A 23,587-nucleotide genomic window follows, 5' to 3' on the forward strand; every position below is an offset into this window, starting at 1 on the left:
CGTCTACCCAATAAACGTGTGATTTCAGTTAATTTATTTTTTGGCTCTAGGATTTGTTCCAGATCTCTTCTGAAATTACCCATTTCTTCATACATTATAGCAATACTTACTAAGACTCATTTGATCCGAGGAAGATAAAAGAGTACACAATCACTGCATCGACAAGAAAACGGGTTGATGTGCACCCATTTGAAGAGGTAGTGTATGATCAAGAACAATAGCACTCAAGGAAGAAATCCTCGATGCTCATGTAGTCCAGTTTCTTAGATTATTTGCTCAGCACAAAGACTAACGAGATCTCATGAAAGGATTCGATCACGGCGACGGCGGCGGCGAGAGGATGAACAAGTTCGACGCCTTGAAAGACGATGACAGTGGGGACCATGGTCAGAATGAAGAAAAGAGCACACAGAAAGATGGTGAGCAGGAAAAAATGGAACAGACAAGCCTCAGGGCAGCGGCAAGAGGAAGGCTGTGGCTCCTGGGCCTGCAGAGCACCCCCCGCAATACAACTATGCTTTCTGGTACTCCAGGAGGACCCCCGGCCGGCCCACCAGCTCACAGAGCTCCGAGCAGAACATTAAGCAGATTGGCACCGTTGCCTCGGTGGAGCAGTTCTGGAGGCTTTACAGCCACATGGTACGTCCCGGGGACCTGACAAGCCACAGTGACTTCCACCTCTTCAAAGAAGGAATCAAGCCCATGTGGGAGGACGATGCGAATAAGAACGCGGGCAAGTGAAGGGCTTGGCGGTGCGCTGCTGGGAGAACCTCGTCCTGGCCATGCTGGGGGAGCAGTTCGTTCGTGGTTGGGAGGAGATCTGTGGGGCTGCGGTCTCTGTCCGGTTTCAGGAGGACATCATCTCCATCTGGAACAAGACTGCCAGTGACCAAGCCACCACACTCGAATCCGGGGCACGCTCGGGCGCGTGCCGAACCTACCTCCCAACACCATCATGGAGTACAAAACCCACACCGAGGGCATCAAAATGCCAGGCAGGCAGGGCCCCCAAAGGCTCCCTTTTCAAAAGCTCTGGATGACGCGGGTGAACGTGCCGTGCGCCTGCCCTATGTGGACGGCGCGTCACTGAAGCCGCCACCCCCAGAGGCCCTCGACTCCTTGGCAGCTACCTGCAAGACCCTCGTGCACCCGACAAGCGGGACTGGAGGAGCCGGCGACGCGCAGCAGCTGCAGCCGCTGCTGAGATCACTTAATAAACGGTGTTAAACCAAAAGAAAAAAAAAGGATACAATCGCAATCACCCTGTGTCCTAAGGATTTCCTTGTGGTCTGTGCACAGGTTCCACATGAGCACATTAAGTAGTCTGCCCTTCTCATTCTTTACAATGTAATTCATAGTTATAATCTGCACAGTAAAATGTCATTCCATAGTCAGTAAAACACTTGCACACCATTTTCTGGTATCCCGCGCTTTCAATCAAGAGCCATCTGACATCAGTAATGAAAGCTCTCATTCCATCTGCTATTCTGAATCTGGCTTTTATTTGTGGTACCTCCATGTTGATGCACCCCTGCCATAATTTTTAAATATTCTCTGCATCATTTTAGTTGCATGTGATAAGTACAACACTGTTCAAGAATTTCTGCATTCTGTTAGGTTACATGTATTTGGAATGGGCACAAGTCTGGATCTCTTCAATTGGTTGGCCAAGTAGCTGCCTCGCACTCTTTCTTGACATACACTAGTAAGTGCTTCTAGTACTGCACCCATTTCTGGAAAATGTTCAGTTGGCATTTTGCAAATTCCTGGAAGCTTGTTTTTACCTAGTGCCTTCAGCACAGTTTGAATGTCTTCCTTGAATACCTTCGGTTCGTATACCAGTACCATATACTACTTCTTACAATGGTAGAACGTCATTGTCAAACTCTTATCTTTTTGAGAAAGTGACTCTCTCCTTTCCATCTTCTCTTGGTGTATAGGGTCACGATTAGTTGGAATCAAATTGATGATTGTGGGCTTAAGTTTTTTGTTTTGGACATAATTAGATATTTTCTTTATAAAATCATACAATATTGTAGCTAAAGGCTTGAACTTTTCTTCAATTCTTTCAGCATGAGTTCAGCTGAATGCATAATTCCATTTACATTTTCTAACTCGAGGTTTTTTACATTTCCTTATAATGACTTATTCTCTCTTTTTTGAGAGATTGTTTTATTTTTTTTCTTTTACCTTGAACTTGCATACAAACAATTGATGGTTCTTTCACAGTTGGCCCCTGGCTTTGTTTGTACTGATGATATCGAACTTTTCCATCATCTCTTCCCATAGACGTAGTCCATCTGATTCCTATATATCTCATCTGGTGGGGCCCATGTTTATAGTCATTATTTATGTTGTTGAAGAAAGGTATTTGTAGTGAATAAGTTGCTGGTATTGCAAAATTTTATCACAGGACTCCAGCTTCATTTGTATCACAAAGGACTCATTCTTGTTCATTTTTCCACCTTGTACTTGCCAATCACCAATGTTTATCAATGCATCTTAATGGAAAGTTTGATCAATTTCAGAATACAGAAGTTGGTCGAATTCTTCATTTTGTTAAACTCTGGGCTTAATTATTAATGTGTAACATTGAATAATGGTCTTCTTTGTAGGTACTAGATATTAACCCATCACAGACAGCATTGTACTGCAAGATACATCTTAAAATGTTATTTTTGACAATAAATCTAACTTCATTCTTCTTGAATTTATTATTCCTGGCATAGTAAATGATGAATTTTACATTCAAAATGGTCAATACTAGTCCACTTCAGTTCACAAATTCCTGGAATGTCTGTCTCTATGTGTTCCATTTCACTTTGATCATTTCCATTTTTCCTAAATTTCTGTTTTGTGCATTTATATTTCAGTTAATGATGGATGCTCATGGCTCCTTCTTCTCAATTTGAGTGGTGCTTCATTCGCAGTGAAGTCCCCCACCTTTTCTCTGTCCACGTCATCAAAGCCAACTCTCCTTTGAGGAGGCAGCTCTTCCCCAGTTTGTGTGTGAGTGCCTTTCAACGTGGGGGGCTCATTGGCCGCTACACATCAATCTAGCACTGCTATCAAGAATGCTTTCAGTGGCTAATCCTCAGTGGTGGATGGCCTGCTCTTTCTTGATAGTCTTGAATTGTGGTTGCATAAAGATTACACAGCACAACAAAACACCCCTTCCCTTGCTTTCTTGGTTTTCAGTCCCGTTTCTAAAATTTGGGGACACATATTCAGAAAATCGCACTGCATAGATTGCATCAGCTCTATTTTCTTAGATATGGTTTTCAATGATATTTCCAACGATGAAATTATACTCATTTATTAATTTATCCTCATTTTAAATTTGAGATGCATTAAGACCCACAAATTACAGGATAAGACAAAAGAAGCTAAGGAATATTTGAAAAGGATTTTGGTACTAAGGGATTCCTGAGGGGAGCTATATATGGACCCATGTTGGCTACTTTGAGTCGTCAACCATAAAGTCAGTCATTCAAACACGCCTGCAACCTTTAAAGGATTTCAAGGTGTGGAAACTCAAAGGGACAGTTCTTCTCTGTCCTATAGGGTCACGAGGAGTCAGCATCACTTAGGTGACAGTGGTCTTTCTTTTTGGTATGGAGTCTGAGCAATGTATACAGAGACTGCAGGTTAGGTATAGGGAAGCCAGAACACAGCTCGACAGGAGTGGAAACAAACTGAAAAGGCCCCGATCTATAAGGTGTGAGGGTAATGTAGAGTGTGGAAAATGTAAGACATGATAACGGTTTCCATCAATATTTTGGAGATCTCAATTTTTCTTCTTCAAATTATGCAGTAAACATCTCAGAACACATTTTAATATAAAGAAGTAAATGGATATTTCATGTTAAATGTTTCAGATTGACTCCAAGATTCTTTATGAGAGAAATGCTAACTTTTCTTCTTTTAAGAGTTTCTGTGCACAGATGGAGAAGTTATGCCATCTTTTAACAAGACTGGGATTTTTACTTTTAATAAAGGAGTTCAAATTTATATCTGTATTTATCATTTTTACTCACTACCAGTTAGTCGATTATGATCCATAGCGACCCTCTAGGACAGAACAGAGTTTCTCCTGTGGATTTCTGGGGCTGTAAATCGTTATGAGAGCAGGAAGCCTCGTCTTTCTCTTGCAGAGTAACTGGTGGGCTCGAATAGCTGACCTTAGGGTTAGCAGCCAAATGCACTAGTCACTAAGCCACCAGAGCTCTTTATTAACTAAATAGTACATTGCATTTCTGGCTCCTTTTTAAGATAACACCATGGAGCTGTGTATTATTTGGTTCCTAAAAAAGGTTAAATTTTACATGGGGAAAAATCCAAGTTCATGTAATTTTCACTGTTCAAATCTATATTTGGATCACAGGACACCATGTGAAGCAAGACTAAATATTTCGTACAACACAAACTACTTTAAATCAAGCCCATGTGTACTTCCTCTATCTCAGGCTAGCTAACACTACACTAACCTCCAATGAAACTTAGTCACCATGCACTCTCCTGTTGGTGTTCGGAAGACTGGTGGTGCAGCTTGTAGCTTCCAGCATCACAGCAACATGCTAACCGCTGCGGTGTGACAAACTGACAGCTGAGTGGGGTTAATCTTTTGAGTCACCCTGAGATATGTCAAAATGGTATACCTAAAATTGACTGTTGACATGGATTGAAAAACAAAAATAAAAATGTGTCCATAATTTTTAAAAATTGAACTTATTTTGAGTATGCTCTCTTTTAACCTAGTTAAATCATAGAATTATAGTAATAATAATATATCTAGAGAATTCATAAGAATTTACATGTTACTGATTTTGTTGTTGTCAAGGTGATTAAAATTTATAGCAGTGCTATAAGCCAGAAAGCTTCTTGTTTAGACCTTAGGTACCACATTTCCCAATAACTGATGAGGCAAAAAATAAATCAAGGTACATTTTAAAATATTTTGAATTGAATGTTGATAAATTACAACAGATCCAAGTTTATGAAAGACAGCAAAATTTGTAATGAAAGAAAAAGGTGCTAATTTAATAGAAGTGTCAAATCAATAATTGGGCTTCTACTTTAAGTTTTGAAAAAGAAGAGCAAATTAAACCCCAATTTAGAAGATAAGAAATAACAGTACAGGAAAGAATGAAAATAGATTCCATAGAAAATATCTTTCACATTAAAAAAGCACAGTTAAATACTAGGAAAAGTTGTTAAAATTAAAAAAAAATAAAGTAAAATGTAAAAAAAAAATACTAGGAAAAGGACATTTAGTTAAAAACTAGGAACGTGTGATCCTTGAAACCTTACATGTGTGTTAGTTATAGTTCAAAGGGCAAAGACAACTCAAGACAAACACTGACAGATGAACAAGTCTTCTCTTTGTACAAGTCCATTGTCTAGAATGTCGCAAGCTCTTCGCTGGAGTACGATTATTCTTTAGATTGGGAATCCATGTCGAAAAAATATCGACTATCTCGTTAAAATGCTTTAATGATAGAAATTATGTATATAAGTATATTAGAGTGTAACAGCCTATTCAGGACTGACAATGTGTTTTCACTTCCTCTCTTTTTTCCCCTCAATCCGTTTTAGTGGGAGTTAATACAGGTTGCATACCGTTCCATAGTTGAATCATAGTGAGTGTTGTACAAGTGCCGCCACAATCAGTTTCAAAACATTTTCTCTCTTCTTGACTTCAGTTCCCCTGCCTCCCCCTGTCCCACCGCACCCCCCAGAGCCCTCACTCCACGGTCTCTGCAGGTTCATTCATCCGAAGTTCCATATACTGAAAACAGAAACGCATACAACAAATATTCAAGAGTAAATGACTACCCTTAGACATACAATGACAAAATACGTCTGAGATGAACCCCAATATGGAAAACACCCCCAAACCAGAACAAACCAACCAACCAGAAAATGGTGAAAACAAGATCAGGTCCAACATGCATCAGTCCCGGGGGCTGGGGTGGGGGGGCATCAACTGACAAGGTTTGGACCATTCAAGTCCGGGTCATCCTTTTCAGCTCCTGTACTCGTCTCTCCCAGGCCCTCTGTTTGGTAACCTCTGTCTTCAGATCCCTCCTTCAGGAAGTCACCAGAGGCTCACATCCTGTGAGATTTCCCCAGTGGATCTTCAGCTCCCACTGTCATCCACAGCCGTCTCCAAACCAGAGTCTCGCCGGTTAGGCTCTGAAGGAGTCCCTCCTTTGGGGTCCCAGTTGCTGGTGTGCTCCTCCCATTAGGGATGTCTGAGGAGTGGACTCCCCAGCGGAGGAGGCGACTGGAGCGCTCACTCAGAGTCAGAAGGGACCGTTCAGCAGATGCTCATGGTCACAACGTGGGTATTATCCGCTCGGAAAAGGGGACAAAGGAGCCACCTAGAAGGAACAGGGGGCTGAGAATGATGAATTTTCAGAAAGAGTTGGCATGCTGGTGAATGGGGCAGATTGCCACCTCCCCAAAGCTTCTAGCCCACTCTTACAAGGTAACCCTGAATCCACAAACTTTCGATGCTAATAGTAAAAGCAAAATTCATCTTGTCAATCTCGACAGCTCCGAGAGGCATTTTAAACAAGTGTTTTAGAGAAGGCTCTTGCGTCCCCTGCAAGCCTAGAGCTTAAGGTTGCAGATCACACCCTGCAGACAGCTATGACTTCCGTGCTAATATAGCACCCGTGAAAAGTTCAATTATGATACCTGGATTTGCTTGAAGATAAACACACCCTTTCTTCAGGTAGTACTTTTGAAACCTTCCGATGGTGAAAGGGAAGAGCCAAGGCGAAGTGCAGAAAGTACACCTTGCTAAATAGCAGACAGTTCATACCAATTTACCTGTGTTCTAGATGTGTATCAGGACAGCAGGGGTTTGAAAGCAATATGTGCTTAGAATCAATGAGGAGGCTCAGCATTTCCTAACCCATCTGACTTTAGCTCGGTAATGCTTCGGCTGTCATCTAACTGCCACAGTGAGAATGGAATCCTACATTTACCATGTTTTGGGTAGGGCTATACTTTAATTCAATACGCATACACAGAGACCCTTCAGTTTTCAGAGGTGAAGAGGAGTGGTGTGCACCAGAAGAAAGTACTTCAAAGACGTTCTGTTATCCACCACTGGGGCCAGGGAAGATGGCACTCAGCCTTGTGCCTGCTCATAGTCTCCGCCGGGCCTTCCACAACATTTCAAAGAACAACTTTAGGGGACTGAACCTCAGCTTGAGCCTCTTTGGCAGGGATAAAGGAAGGAGAAGATAATTTAATTGGCGAGACATAAGAGGATCCAGTGTGGCTCTGTGAAATGGAATCCAAGTCACACAGGCGCCTTTCAGGACAGGCGGGCTGTGCGGCAGCTTGATAAACCGGGCTCTGAGCTGAGCCAGGAAACAGCACACCCCGCATTTCCTTCCCGATTGTTGCAGCCTTTCTATAAATGCAGTCAATCACTAAAGGAAGCTTTCAATATGGCCGGCCAAGTCGGTCCGGGTCTCATTGGATAAAGCCATTGGAACTGAAGCGAGCTATTCACGAGGACTCTATTGCTTCCCCTGGAAAGGAAGCAGGCAGGCATTTCAATTGCAACATGCTTTGGCTGCGTTTTCCTAGGCGCAGGTCACCTGAAAAGAGTGTTGAAGGTTTTGTGAGCTTGCAACCTCAAATATTTATGAAAATGATGATCGTCATTTGTACGGAGGGAGCAGCTTCTGTCCGAGAGGCCCACGCATTATTTCATTACATTTCACAAACAGTATCTGGAGGTTGGTTAAGTGGAAACTGTATATTTACATTTTATCCCCTAGTGGAAGGCAGTTAAAAGATGTGCCAAAAAGGTTTCAAGCTTTTAGGCATCCTGGTGATAAATTCATTCAATAGACTGAATTTCACTTTAAAGTCATACAAATCAAGGGAATAAATATGGCATTTTTTGCATTAACGTTTAATTGAAAGAATTTTCCTTAGTATGTTTTACTCCTTTCAACTTAATTTCTTCCTGCCTGCCCTGACTTCAGAGTAAACTGAATAAAAGAAGCCATTTACAGTCAACTTTGAAGTGATAAAAAAAGGAAAATCTGTCCTGGAAGACTCAGAGGTATTGACTCAAAGAATTATGATAAATACAGAAAGAGATGGTTTAGAAGTCAAAGCAAAGACTTAACACAGGCTTCTCACAGCCCAGAGAAGCAGTAGCAGGAGGGCGTTCCCCCTCCCCTATAGACTTAGGTAACACACTGGCTCCCTCTCCAGCATACATTCTTAACCCTTTCAACACCAAAGAGCCCTCCGAAAGCCTGGTGGAGCAGAATGAGGTCTTTTCAGAAGAACATGTTTAAAAGCATACAATTAACTCAAAGGCTTAAAAAGAAAACCTGTTGTCATAATCAAAATATTAAAAAAAATAATATACTAATATACAAGAGGCCTTCAGAACATTTGTGAGGAAATGGAATGAAAATAAAATGGGAAATTTCCATGAACTTTTTTGCAGCCTCTCATACATGCCTCTCTTTCAATTGAGTAAATACTAAGATCTAGAAGCAGATTTGATAATTAGAATTTTACATTAGTGATGAGTATAAGCACTAGTAAGTGTTTTATAATTAATCTAATGCAAATTAATAGACATCATGCCTACTGTTGCCAATGCAAGTACTGCTTTTTTTTCCCCTCCGATCGTTTAGAAAGAAATGTTAGGTTAGTGATAATAAAGTATGTAATTATATTTCCCTTTCCAGTTCAAGAACCCATGTTAAGATCCTATAAGCTTAAGTAAAATGATTTCCTGCAGCTTCTGAGAATAAATCCAGGGATGCAGAGGGATTTAAACACCGGACTTCAGGACACAGTAATATTAGAAGTACAAGGGTTAGAATTTGTGAAGGCTGGCCATGTGACCAAATAAATAATTGGTTTTGAGTTTTAAGGATTAGTGTATGAAAATTTCAGCTGAGCTCAGAGTCTACTTGTGAATCAGAAAATGTTCAAACCTTTGAGATAAGCCAAGTGCTTTATAATTCAGACTGCTGGTAATTTATAGTTTTGAAAACCAAATGATATAATAAATAATAGATCAGTCAAGAGCACTCTGATTTTAATACTTTTCTGTTATAGACCAAGTAAGTAAAATCCTAATTCCCAACTTTCGCAGTCTTTTATCTTTTGATCCTCCTTTCTACTCAAGGGTTACTCGCTCCTCCTCCTGTGAACCACAACTCTTTAAAACTCAGTGTTCTCTAGCCGTATTAATTTTCTATTCTTTAAGTGAGCTTTATTTTTTCCTACTATTAGAATGGCATGCAATTGCCTTCCTCCACTTGAGCGTCTCTCCTTCAATTCTACTGCACATTCCAATTGTTAGAAGCCACATTGATCTTGGCTAATATTGTACTAGTTCCTATTATACGTCTTTAAAACAACACCAACAATCAATCTCCTAAGCAATCAAACCAAGAAAGCACCATCTTTGTAATTCAACACGTTTAGCATACGCTTTCCTTTAGAAATCCTACTATTTATCTTAGGAGCCATGGTAGCACAGTGGCCAAGCTCCCAGCAGCGAACTAAAAGGTTACTGACAAGTTCTCTGCAGGAGAAGGGTATGACAGTCTGCTTGCATCAATATCTACAGCCTTGGAAGCCCTCCGGGGCAGTGTGTTAGTCTGGGGAGACTAGAGAAACAAATTCATAAACACTCATGTGCATATAAGAGAGAGTTTTACATAAAGAGTAATTGTACATTAAGAAAGCATCCCAACCCAGTCCAGTTAAAGCCCATGTGATATTAGCCCTTATGTCTGATACCAATCTACCAAGTCCTCTTCAGATTCACAAAACACGGGCAATGATGCCGAGTGCAGGACGATCGCAGGCCAGTGGGTAGAAAGTCTATGGATCCAGTGGCATTGTAAGCATCTCAGCGCTGGCAGGGGCCTCCACGTGACTTCTCCAGCTTCCAGGGCTGCATCAGGGTAGTCCATGTGGTTTCTCCTCAGGGAATCTTCACAGGGAGTCAGTAGAGAGAAGTGTCTTCTACCTCCAAAGAGGAAACACCAGATTTTCCGGAATTCTCAGGAGAAGTTCCATGCCCACACAGAGACCTCATTGGTCATGATATGATTGACAGGTTGGACTCCATCCCTACACTCTTAATCCTCAAATTGACAAATGATTATGTAACTACCACAGGCAGTTTGACCCTAGGGTCACTGTGAGTCAGTATCTAATCAACAGCAATGGGTAATCACAACCTTTCTCTGAATTGTATATTTTGATGACCAGCATATTTTGGAGTTGCTGGGTCACCCTAAAGGAGCTCTGGAAGTGCTCTAAGGGAAAGAATGAAGGATAAACTGCAAAGCCAGTGTTCAAACCCAACAGTCAGGGCTCCAGGGGAGAGCTTTCATCTCTGAGGCTATCTGCCTCCATAAAGATGTACAGACCCAGAACCTATACAAGACACAATGAGGCAGAATCAACCCCATGAAAGTGGGTCTAGTTTGGGGCTTTAGCTAGTTCCAGGGGCTAAGTGCTTCTAAAAGTTGGTGGTTCGGACCACCCAGAGGCACCTTGAAGAAGCATCGGTTTCAGAAAGTTCATACATTGCCTGGAAAACCCTTCGGAGTAGTTCACTCTGCATCCACGGGGGTTGCCAGGGGTTGGCTGGACTCGATGACCATCAACAACAAACACATGAGTGTCTTTATGTCCCCCGTGAGCTATAAACTCTTATTATAACATATATGCTGGATAATCTAACCAACCTCACCACCTTTCTGAATAAAATGCAAAAACAGTTGAGAGAGAGAGAACAAGAGAGAAAAAAATAAGTGGCAGTTCAGGGAGAGAGAAATATGTGAAGAGTTGGAGAACCTTGATGGTAAGTTCTGTATTAGCCCATATGGGACAATGACTGCCTTTCTCATCCATTTCTGTTTTCCCCAGAATTCATGATGCCTTAGCTAAATGAATTTATAATTAAAAATGCCACACAATATGCTTCTAACATAGGATGTTAAGTCTTTCTCCTCATTCAGTTTATTAATAAATCTTATGTAGTAATTGCAAAGGTGGATGTTGTAACAGCCAGTCTAAACATACACTAAAATGATAAATTGGTGTTACGGCGAAAATATATTTATATTAGAAAAAGTCAAATAAGAAATTTAAGCAAGGGAAAAAGGCAGAAAATTAAGCAGGAGAGTGATGAAGTACCTGAAAATATAATTCCGAAGGAATATGTAAGATAATTTAGGCATTATTTGACATATGATAGAAGGAAAGATATACCCTTTTTGGTGTTGAAGTAAGTAATAGTATGCAGTAAAAAGAAAAAAATGTCCAAGAGAATTGATGGGGGCAAAGTCTACTGATGAAGGTCAGGAAGAGGTTAGTAGAGAAGAGATGAGTGATACCTCTCTCCTAGGGAAAGAACGCCTCAGATATAATGAGAAGCCGAAAAGAACCTCACAATAAAGTAATGACATAATATGAGTATAAATGGGGTTATGCAAGGTCAGGCAGCATTAAGTTATATAAGAAAAAAAGACCAGCCCATCATGTATAGCAACTGCACAATCTGAAGATGCACAAAGCAGGCAGGTACATGCTAGCTTGATCATATTTTATATCATAATTAATGAAAAAGACATTTTGAAAGTTAATTATTACAAGGGTATTTGTTGTTATTATCAGCTTATTCTCATAGTTAGAAATACATAAATGGTTACACAGCAATGAACCCATATTAAACTATACTTTTCTTGTATCTTTCTTGATGATACCAATAGAGGACAAACAACGCAAGGCATGACACTCCATTACTTGGCTATGTTTCATTTATTCATTTATGCAGCCAATACAGCGCCTGCTCTATGTCTGGCTCCATTTTAAGTACAATAGTCAGGAAAATTTAAAAAGACTAATTTCCAAGGTATAATGAAAGTTCTTATTTAATTAGCACAAGCTCATGTCATCTTGGGAAGTTGGTCAAAAAACAATTTTTGGGGGGGTGTTTCAATATAAATTTGCTATTGTAGATGTGAGCAGATAACACAAACCATCGTCTAAGATTTTCATCCTCAATATAAGTGTATTATGATATTAAAGATGTTATTTCTTACCTGACTCAGCGTCAGGAGTCAGTAATAAATAATCAATTTTTGAGCAACAGAACAATCTAGTGATGAGCTGATTAAGGAAAATAAATGAGAGGGCTGTAAAAGCTCATGTAATGAGTCTTAGTATCTTTCATTCCATTTTGTTCATGAACTTTGGAAACTGCTTTGGACAGTGAACTACAGCCATTCAGAGAGTGGACTGCAAAAAGGTTTGATCGGGATAATCTTGGTGATTATTTCCCTTTTCTTTTAGTAGACTATGCAGATATGCCTCACTAAAAGCTGTCCCTTTCAGACACCACGGCTTGACTAGTTGGTGCCTCCACACCTTCCACCTTTTAGTTTTCCAAACACCTCATGTTTTTCTTGATGTGAAATCTTTCACATACCATTCTGCCTAATCTTTGACTAATTCCCATTCATTCTTATTAGATCCTATTGACTCCTATTAGAGCAGTCTTGCCTGACCAACCAGTCATTATGGAGCACCTCTCCGTGTTATATTCTTTTTTAATGTGTGTGTGAGGGTTATATCAGTCAATGTAAGAAATGCAGTGTTGATTTTTGTTTAATTATAGAATTGGAGTCAGAGTAGAGAGTGATGAAGCTGGAGAAATAGGTTGGAGTCTTTATAGAAGCCTTTGGATTCTGAGTTGAGGTATATGTAATTAATTAAATACACAGTGCCCTTAACAGTTCACAAAGAAAATTTAATGTATCCTACTTCGGTGAGCTGAGAATGGTGTTTGAATCTGATGGGTGGCCATATAAAGTGAAACTACTGGTTTCTCCTCCTCCAGAGGAAAGAAGAGTGGTAAAAATCAAAAGACATGCAGATACAATAAGTTCCATGGTGTGATAGGTAGGCTGATTGTGCCAACCTGGCCAATAGGAGCATGTGGGATTAATCAGGTCACAGTTTGATTGGCGGGCAAAGAGATAAATGGCTCTGCAAGATCCACCTCTCTCTCTCTCTCTCTCTCTGTCTGTCGTGTTCTCTGGTGATTGGAGCGTGCTTGCACATGCTGCTGCTTCAGTTAGTTCTCTGCCTCAACCTGTGAGCTACATTACCTGTGGACCAGGCCAACCCATGGATCTTGTCACTAGAGCTTGAGGCTCCTTCAAGACTTGCTTCACCACACTGCTAGTGTGTACATTACTTGAGCTTGAGGCTGGTGGATCCTGTTACTTTGTATTGCTTGAGTTCAATATCCCATCCAGGCCTGTTTGCTAAGCTCCAGAACTACTGACTATTGGTGACCCACCCTGCTGTTTGCTGCCTGTAGGCAGACTCTGCCTGCCTTGCCTGAGGGAGGACTCTGCTGTCTGCTTGCTTGACCTTAGAGCAGGCAGCCCACATGAATTGAAGAACTTCAAGTATATTAACTGTTCCATGGAAGTGAGTTGAACTGAGCCCTCTGTACTGCGGTGTGGACTAGTTAGCTGTTATATTCCTTGCTGTATAAACATATACATATAGGTCTCCTGGTTTCGTTTCTCTAGAGAACCCTGCCTAACACAACTGAGCTAATGGTCCATGCAAATACCAGTCTCTATAACCTGGAGACTGAAAGAATTAAGTGGTATCCATTTAGCTACTCCTATCAACTGCTCTGAAAGGGATCACAATAAAAGACTTTGAATAGAGTGGAAGAAAATGATCAAAAAAACCCCGCAAAATCATGAACTATACCAGGCTTGCTGGTTAAATGGCGACTGGTGGAATGTCCAAGGCCAGGACCCTCAGTCACTCTTCAGATTTGGAACTAAATTCACCTGGCGGCTCAATCCATAGGTCCATAAGGGAATGATAAAAATAGTGAGATCAATACCTTTGAGGCTACTCAGCACCTTTAGATAAAAAGGTAACTTTTGCTGAAGGACAGAGCTCCGAATGGTACGCATAAAGGAAGGAAGGACCACAAGCAGGAGAGTGAAAGTGGCATCAGGAGGTTGAGAAGACAGCAATGAGTGGGAAGAAACAAAGTGTGTCTGACTTGTTGAAAGTCGAACAATGATCTGCTCTATAAACCTTCACACAATTCACAATAAAAGTCCCACTCTGAGCAGTCAGAAGCCCTGGTCGCACAATGATTGACCACTAATATGTGAGTGGAAGGTCACAGTTTTAACCCACCAGCTTCTCCGTGAAAGACAAGACCAGTTGCTCTTCTCTTGGAAAGAGTTCAGCTTGGGAAGCCCAATGGGCTAGGTCTGCTCTGTCATACGGGGTCACGACGAGTTCAACGCGACTCCATGGCGCTCAGCGCTGCAGCTCCAGCAGCCTTCCCCGGCAGGGTGGTCAGGAGACAGAGAATAACTGGTGAGTCTCCACGTGGGAGTGAGGGAGATGCTGGGCCCTAACACAAGGGCCAGTTATGCAAATACCTTTTTCGGGAATAAGAAAGTCAGAAGTACAATTTTGGCCAAACAAACATATGCCCCATTTAAGCAAAGAGAAGGGCGCATACAGTGGGTAGAGTTGCCGAAAATCATTTGATCAGGAGGTGGAACTGGCCTGAAGCTGAGTCTTCTCTCAAAACACGAGTAGAGAAAATTAATTGAATCTTGCATAACACAGGACAATGTAACAGATGAATTTGGGGATGTAAACCCAATTCTCCTTTGCCTACTTACTGAACTGAAATTTTAACAATAATATTGAAATCAGAGACTATATATGTATGTATGTATACATATATTCAATATCTTTGATATATATAACTTTGTTCTCTATTTATTTTATATTTTACCTTAATAGAGATGATTTCTTGAAACGACAATAGTTAATTTGTTAAGAGTTCACTGAGTATGGTATTGATGCTCATATTGAAGTACAGATTGCTTTTTTTGGTCTCAATCTCATTGACCTTGACTCTCCTGTAACATTTAAATTTGACCCATTCTGCTTAGATTATTTGAGTATATGTACTTTAGTTGGGTAGCATATTTTATATTTCCAAGATAACTAGTCAGTTTTCATTTGATTAGCTTATTTCTGGACAACTCCAGAAAAATTTGTATGCCCCAGAGTGTTCAACTTCTACAGGAACAATTACTTTTAAATGACTACAGCCTGTCATGCTTTATTGCCTGGGAAACCTCACCTGTATCTTGGAGAAGCCAGGTTTAATTCCTCAGACATGCAGCAGTATACAGCTTGGCCTAAACTTAGATGAAACATCTTATTACTGTCATACTTGTGCTTGTCCCAGATGCATACAATTTTGTAAGTGAATATGTCTGGTTTGATTTCTGATCATATTTAGCAGAGCAATGTGTACATTATATCTTCTGATTCCTTCACAAGGTGCACATACCTTGGACATTTGAAAAGAAGCAGAACTGAGACTCCAGTAAGCATCATGAGATTCAACGTAAGGTAGGGACAGATGTGCAGAGGGAAACAGTAAGCCTCTAGAGCAAGGCTACACGAGGCCTCTAATTGTGACCCAAAGCACCATTCCCCATCAAACCAAAGGAAAGGCAGAGAGAGCACATGCGAATCTGATGAGTGAAGAAAGCAGATGAATCAATGATGCTTCAGATCCATATCGTAAAGGCTGGTAAAGGACAATATTAGCTCTGAGATGAAATTCCAATTTATTAGAGTTACTCTTTGCCAGCCAACGGTGAGCGAAGGAATATAATAGAAAACAGACGGCAAATGAAGACACCGAAATCTAACAATATCAGGAACTCTTTCTTTGCACTGATTTTAAACCAAAAATAGATGCATAGTAAGAAAAACAAAATAAATGTTAAGCAAACAATATATTTTGGCATAGCTATTGGGCGATGGTGGAGCTTCTGACCTCCAGGGTTAGCAGTTCAAAAGGACTGGACTTGCAGTGTCAGGAAGAAGAGGCTTTCTACTCCTAAAGAGATTTACAGCCTCAGAAACCCACAGGGGGCAGTTCTCCTGTGCCCTGCAGGGTCACTCTGAGGCTCAATCCTGGATGGAGGTGAGTGTTGAAAGAAAAAAAGATGGGCAACTTTATCAGAGATATATTAAGGAGTGAAAACACAGACACTGAAATATTTAAATGCACGATGTAACCAAAGAATTAAAAGTGGATTATAATGATGCTTTAAAATATAACATCAAAGACTAGGCCATGAAAGGAAGTAAAGATTTTAAAAAATAATAAAGGAAAGGATGAGATTGCAACAGCCTTAATATCACCAAATCAGCCACTTCATAGAAAACTTTTTGCCTTAGGGCCCAATGTTCACGTAGTCCAGACCAATCTCCCGGTGAAGGTGCATCCTATTCAGACACTACAATTTAGTGCGTGTAAATTTGGATTGCCTACACAAAGTCTTCCACCTTCAGGGATAAACTGCAAGCTATTTGGCATTCTGTTTGCCTGTCACCATCTAGATTAGATTTTGGCCAAGAAGCTTCTGGAAAGAATATATGTCTCCAAGTCAATGTTGGGAAACTTCATGTGTGACAAAATTAATAGAAAATTTTAAAGCAATACAACTTATCAAAGGAATATAATGGACACTTTTTCAGTATCTTAAACTTGAAGGAAATGGGCCTCACATTATGCTTGTGTATCTTCTTCTGAGTGTTCGTGTTCTCATTTCAGAGGCTATGTATCAAGTGGAAAGGATGTAGGTTTTCATGGAACGATTAAAAACAACAACAACAACCGAAATTTAATTTGGTCTCAAAAGGTAGCTCTGTGGATGTTTTTAAAAACTATATCTACCACAGTGACATCTTGAAAATACTGATTAAGTGTAGAGAGAAAATTTGATATTACAAGCCAAAAAAGTACCAATACTAGTGTCACTGGCAACGGAGTTGACTCCAGATCATGGTAACACCATGTGTGTCCTACTAGAATTGTGTTCCATCCAGATTTCATTGTCTGGGTTCTTGGAAGCAAATCCGTAGACTTTTCTCCCGAGATCTCTTTGAGAGGGCTCAAGCTCCCGCAGCTCCCATCTTTTGGTTAACAGCAGAGCACAGGAACAGCGTACACCACCGGCGACTCCGAAAAAAAAGGGTACACTCATAGGAGACAACGCTCTCATGGTCGGTACTTAATAAATATCAAGTATATAATGAATGAACAGTACTTCCCATTTTCAAGAGAAATATATTATCTTGGTGACTAAATGGAAGGATGCATTAAATCTGTAAAAAATAAAACAATGTCCACTGAGATGAAACTTTCCTCTAAACAGGTGTGTGTGGCCCGGTCATTTTACTGAGAAGTGAATACAGAGAGGACATTTGATGCCCCCAAGTAAGAATGCATGTTATTAAGTACATCGATCTTAACTACATTCGTTAGCATTTGCTGTGTAACAAACCATGATGAAACATAATAGCTTAAACTAAGGCTTTTAAATTTATACATAAATCAGTAGGTTATGTTTGAGCTGGTTTGGGCTAGCCTCTCCCACATATCCCGCAATTTTATTAGGCCTTGGGACTATTTTACTGGGGAAGGCTTGGGCATATGGGGCCTCTCTCCATGTGGTCTGCCATCATTCAGTGGGCTAGGCTGAACTTCTTCACGTGGTACCAGGAGGGATCGAGCTGAAACAAGAGCAAGTTCCAATTGGTGTGCAATTTTCAAAGCTCCACTTAGATCACATTTGTCAAAGCAAGTCATGCAAGTGAGCTCAAATGCAAGAGGCATAGAAATAGTCTCCACTTCTTGTAGAGAAAGACAGCGAAGTCACCTTGCAAAAGGACGTACATACAGGGATAGAAAGAACGACTGCAGCTATTCTTGCAAATAGTCTAACACAGTAAGCAACCAAATAATTATTTAATTATTAAAAAACCTTTTTACTACATAAAATCATTGTTTATAAAGGCAGAACTCTACAGTGGCTTGTGAGTTGTATGGTGCCTAGTTTTCACAATGCCATCCTAAGATTTGCTATTCTTAAAATGTGCTTCTATTTATTAAATGCTTAAAATGTGCCAAATTTCTCACAATAACCTGAAGAGGAAGGTAATTATTATACACATTTTATAGTTGAGTGCATGTATTTAATTCTAAGGAGATTAAATAAGCATGCCTCAAGTAACAATATATTGCATTGGGAAAACCTGCTGCAAGAAACCTCTTACCGTATGAAAAGTAAAGATGCCACCCTGGAAAGTAACGTGCCTCTGGCGAGGTCATGGTATTTGCAGTTGCCACAGAGCCGGGCACCATATGGATGTCAAGAAGAATGGATGCATGTGCTACTATTTTGAACTGTAGTTTACTATGCTGGAAATAATAAATTGAAGAAGAATGGCATTGTATCCATTATATCAAAAAGAACATTACAAGATATCTTCTGACTTGCCATGCTGTCATATCCATATATGCCTACAAGGAAAGTCAATTAATATGACTATTATTTAAATTTACAAGTCACCCAGTAGAGCCAAGCATGAAGAAACTGAAGGATTCTATGAACTTTTACAATTTGATCAAATATGCAAACAAGATAAATTGAAAATTACTCATAATGGGAATGTGAAAGTTGGAAATAGAGAGAAAAGACCAGTAGTTGGAAAAAGAGTTCTCGAGCCAGCCTCTAGGGTTCTAGTTCTGCAACACTTTAATACAGTTCCTCATGTTGTGGTGACCATGAACCATAAAATTATTTTCGTTGTTACTTCATCACTGTAATTTTTCTGCTGTTATGAATCGGGCAACCCCTGTGAAAGGGTCATTCGATCCCCCAAAGGGGTCACGACCCACAGGCTGAGAACCACTGCTCTAGGGTGACAGCCCAGAAGGGGGAGACATTGCAGGGAGCAAGTTATGGGTTTACAGTGTGGAGGTGGGGGGGGGGGGGTTGTGCCCATTATTCCTATGGACATAATTAGGCTTGGCCACGGTCTTCAAACCCATGTGAGCACAAGTTGGCAGGGCCTGCACTGTTTTGTGTTTCTTTGTACATACACAGTGTGAATTCTTCCTACTTTGAATATGTTTTTGTAACCGGTAATCTTAGTCACCCGAGGTGACTGAGCTTTGTCTTTGGGTGGCTTGCTAGTGGAAGAATAAAGCTATAAGACTCCCCCACACTCCCAACAACAAAATAATAGTCTTTGTGATAAAAATGATACTGACCATCATAGCTCAGATGTTTTAAGACCAATGACTTATTCAATGCCAACGTCTTTTTTTCAATAGCAGAGACAGAAACTATACAGCAGGATGTTGGCAAATGAAATATACAGGAATTAAATCGACTACATCTGTAGAAAGAGGTCATGGAGAAGCTCAATGCCATCAGCCAAAACATGACCAAGAACTGAATGTGGGACAGAAAAGGAATTTCTCAAAATCAATAGAACATTGAAACTAGTCCACAGTAGCCAAAATACAACTACAACCTTGAACATGCCCCACTTTGAAGACCTCAAGAATAGACTTGATGCATTGAACACTAATGATGGATTACATCACAACATCTTCTATGAAGAAAACAAACGCTCATTATAGTGAAATTAAAGCAAAGACAAAAGTGGGTGACAAAATATTCTCAACTTTGCTCTTGAATACAGCTACAATGATGCTCAGTCATAATGAAGCCAAAGAGTGGAACAGAAAATTTCCAAGGGCATCCTGACAAAAATAAAGTATTACAATAAAAGATGCATCGATCTGGAGTTTGAAAACCGAATGAGAACATGATCAGTATCTCTCAAGCTGAATGAACTGAAGAAAAATGTAAGCCTTGAGGTGAAATATTGAAAGATTCTTTGGAAAAATTCCAAACAATACAGGAAACATCAAAATATGGAAGGAACACGTAGTCACTGTACCAAAAAGAACTGGTCAGCATTCAACCATCTCCAGAGGTAGCATATGACTGTGAACTGGTTGTACTGAGGACAGCATTTTAAGCTTGACTGAAGTCACTGACCAGAAACAAGTCTCCAGGAGCTGACAGAATACCAATGAAATGTTTCAACACTGGACAGGGTGCTGGAGACAAGCAACTGTCTATGCCAAGAAGTTTGGAAAGCCGCTTTCTGAACAACTGACAGGGAGGGATCGGTATCTGCGTCCATTACAAAGAAAAATGATGCAAATGAATATGGAAATTATTGAACAATATCATTAATATCACACAAAAGTAAATCTTATTGAGGATAACTAAAAAATGGTTGAAGCAATGAATCAACTGACAGATGTCAGTACTTCAGGCCTGAATCAAAACAGGCTCTGGAATGAATGATACCCTTGCTGACATCAGTGATCTTGGCTGAAAGCAGAGAACAACACAAAGGTGTTTACTTATGTTTCATGGACTGTGCAAAGGCATCCGACTGTGTGGATCATAACAGTGAACAAATGGGGATTTTAGAACACATAATTGTACTCATGAGGAACTTGTACAAAGACCAAGAGGGAGTTCATAGAAAAGGGGGATATTTCGTGATTTCAAGTCAGGAAAGGTGTGTATCAAGGTTGTGTCCTTTGACTGTACTTGCTCAATCTATATGCTAAGAAACTCATCTGAGAAGCTAGACTCTGTGAAGAGCTTGGTGTCAGGATTGAGTGAGGGTTCATTAACAGCCTGTGACAGGCAGATGACACAACTTTTCTTGCTAAAATTGAAGCGGACTTTTCGATCATTGAGGTAAATCAAAGGCCTTCAGTCTTGAGTGCACCTAAAAACCAACAACAAACAAAAACACCATCCTCACAACGGAACCAATGAACACCATGACTAATGGAGAAAAGCAGGAAGTTGTGACACCATTATTTTATTTGGATCCATGAAAGCAACCACCAGGAAATCAATCTGTTGTGTTTGATATATCTGCTGCAAAGACCTTACTGATTGGGCTTAAGTGTCCAAATGTCACTTTGAGACTAAAGTGCACCTGACCCAAACTATGATATTTTCAACTTCCTCAAGTGTATGGAAAAAACTGTACAATGCATAAGGTAGACCAAAGAATTAATGCGTCGGAAGTAGGGTGTTGGTGAAGAGCACTGAAAATAATATGGCATAGTAGGAGAAGGAAGAAATCTGCACTGGGGGATGCAGCTGGAATGGTGCTCAGATGGAAGGGTGGAGAGAATTTGTCTTGTGTATTCTGGGCATGTTATCAGGAGGGGCAGTCCCTGGAGACGGACATCATGCTTGATAGAGTAGAGCATGGGGGTGGGGGGGAAGGGGAAGACCTTTAACTAGACAGGCTGACACCTTGGTTGTAACAATGGACTCAAACAAAACGGAATGGGACAGTGTTTGGTTCTGTTGTTCACAGGGCACTTTGATGTGGAATTGACTCTGTAGCACCTATGCACACTAGCCAGAACAGCAAGGATTGCAAAGCAAGGAAGTCCCGAGGGAATACCAAAAACAGACTTTGGGGCCAGGGTGTGGCACCCCATCAGACTCAACTGGAAAACACTCCTAAAAGTCAACAAACAGACCTTGAACTATTTATAGGCTTTTGTTTGTTGTTGGTTTTGTTTTCTTTTGTTGCTTTGTTTTGCTCTGTCTTGCTTTTGTGCATATTATTATCTCTGTAGGTCTATCTAGATAAGATAGGAGGGATAAACAAGCTGAAGGAGAAAACAACAGGAGCGATGGTTCCTGGGGGACATGGGATAGGGGATGGGGGGGGGGGTAAAGGAGGTGAGTGTAAACAAACCCAGGCATGAGGGAATAGTCATTGATCCAAAATCGATGGCCAAGAGGGTGTTGGAGACCTGGTAGGGCTTGACCAAGGGCAATGTAACCAAGAGGAATTACTGAAACTCAATGAAAGCTAGCCTGGAATTTAAGAATCTTCTAATTTTTTTTTAAATCTGGAAACTTTGGAATCAAAGAAAATTGGAAAATCTTTTATCCATCTCAAACATAGTTTCTTTGGTTTATTTGTTTCAAAATATGTCTTGAATAATGAAAAACAAAAGCACACAATGAGCAAGGAAATTTGGCAAATATGGTAAGTTTTGATATGAAGCTATGAATATAATATTAAGAGGATTCAAAAGCTTTAAAAATAAAATGTAAAAATAATGGGAAATTTCCACAAACTTCTTGAAGCCGATTCCTATTTATTTATGCCACACATTAATATAGGTTTCAAGTCATCAAATGGTAGGAAAGCCTAACTTCTTAAAATGCATTTCAAAAGGCTGAAAAATGATACAATATTTAACACTTTAATTTATTTTGTATTGCTAACACTCAGTGACTGAAGATGGGTGATGTTTACTATATTTTAATTTACTGAGTTAGTGGATGTGATATGAACTCAATTGAGATAAGAAATTAAGTCTATTAGGTTAGCTTGCTTGTAGCATTATTCAGGAATTTGCTGAATAATTTTCTCCTCTAGTCCCTGTGAATCAACTCCACAGATCTCAGTGGTGAGACTCAAACCATCTCTTTATTACTACATCTCTCACTTCCACTCAATTAGTGGATCCAGGTGGTCACCTAGCAAGTATTTCAGCCTGCCCACAGGCTCCCTTTAGCAACAGCTCAGTCCTAGAGAGTAAAGTTTCTTTATGGCTCCAAATTTTTTCCTCCAGTTTCTGACATAAACCACTAGTTCCAAATTAACAAAAAAACTAAAGAAAACAAAGGGTTCCCTTCTTTTTCTTCAATCTGTCAACAGCACCTTAGGCAAGTCTTTTCACCTTGGAATGCCCTGAGCACTCAAGATACAGGGCGAGGCCTTCTTTGTAGGTATGTCTACACCAATTTGAAGATCCAATTTCAATGGCTGAAGGAAAGTAGTCTTACAAATACCCTATTTTTACTTCCTAATAATCCTTTCTATCAATCATTGTATCAATAACAATAGGCAGAAGAAAACAGTATGAACCTAGTACAGCCAGATCCTAACCTCAATTCTTAAAATAGTAAAGTTCTAGCCTTTTCTATCTTAATCCTTATCTAAATTATTCCATTGATACAAAGTATGGCTTTAGGCCTCTGATTGACTCCAGCCAGAATCAGGCTTTCTGTCAGTCATTTTGACCTCTGTCAGACATTTTCACTAAGCAGCTTTGTCTCTGAGAAACCAAGGGGTGATTTCATCTCCTGAGCTCAAAATATACATCAATCACATTCATTTTCTTTATTTCAAACAAGAATAAGCAAAGACAACAACAACAACAACAACAAACTTTAACTTCCCATAGTCTTTCCAGAAAACAATTGAGTAAACAGTGTGGCTTTATCTGACCTCTGGCTAGCCAAAGAAGGACAACTACCACGAGGCAGACGCTGAACAAGCATCCACTCTCCGACTTTAGGACTTGTTTCTCTAGTACTCTTCTCCTGGCACTGTAATGTGCCAGTGGGGACTGACTAGAGAAACACATTCATAGACACGCGTATATATGTCAGAGAGAGTTTTATGTCAAAGAGAATTGTACATTAAGAAAGCATCCCAGCCCAGTCCAGATCAAGTCCATGAGTCTGATAGTAGCCCATATGTCCAATTCCAGTACATAAAT

General features: G+C 40.2%; 1 protein-coding gene and 1 pseudogene across 1 annotated transcript in view; one reads left to right on the forward strand and one right to left on the reverse strand.

Annotated features, from left to right (window-relative positions):
- The window catches only part of NKAIN2 (sodium/potassium transporting ATPase interacting 2), a 1,177,559-nt gene that overhangs the window by 73,374 nt on the left and 1,080,598 nt on the right, over positions 1-23,587 (reverse strand). The gene's annotated exons all lie outside the window — the stretch shown is intronic.
- On the forward strand, positions 302-1,090 carry LOC142453079 (eukaryotic translation initiation factor 4E type 2 pseudogene; annotated as a pseudogene).

This window comes from Tenrec ecaudatus, chromosome 7, assembly GCF_050624435.1.
Source record: "Tenrec ecaudatus isolate mTenEca1 chromosome 7, mTenEca1.hap1, whole genome shotgun sequence".
NCBI classification, from domain to species: Eukaryota; Metazoa; Chordata; class Mammalia; order Afrosoricida; family Tenrecidae; genus Tenrec; species Tenrec ecaudatus.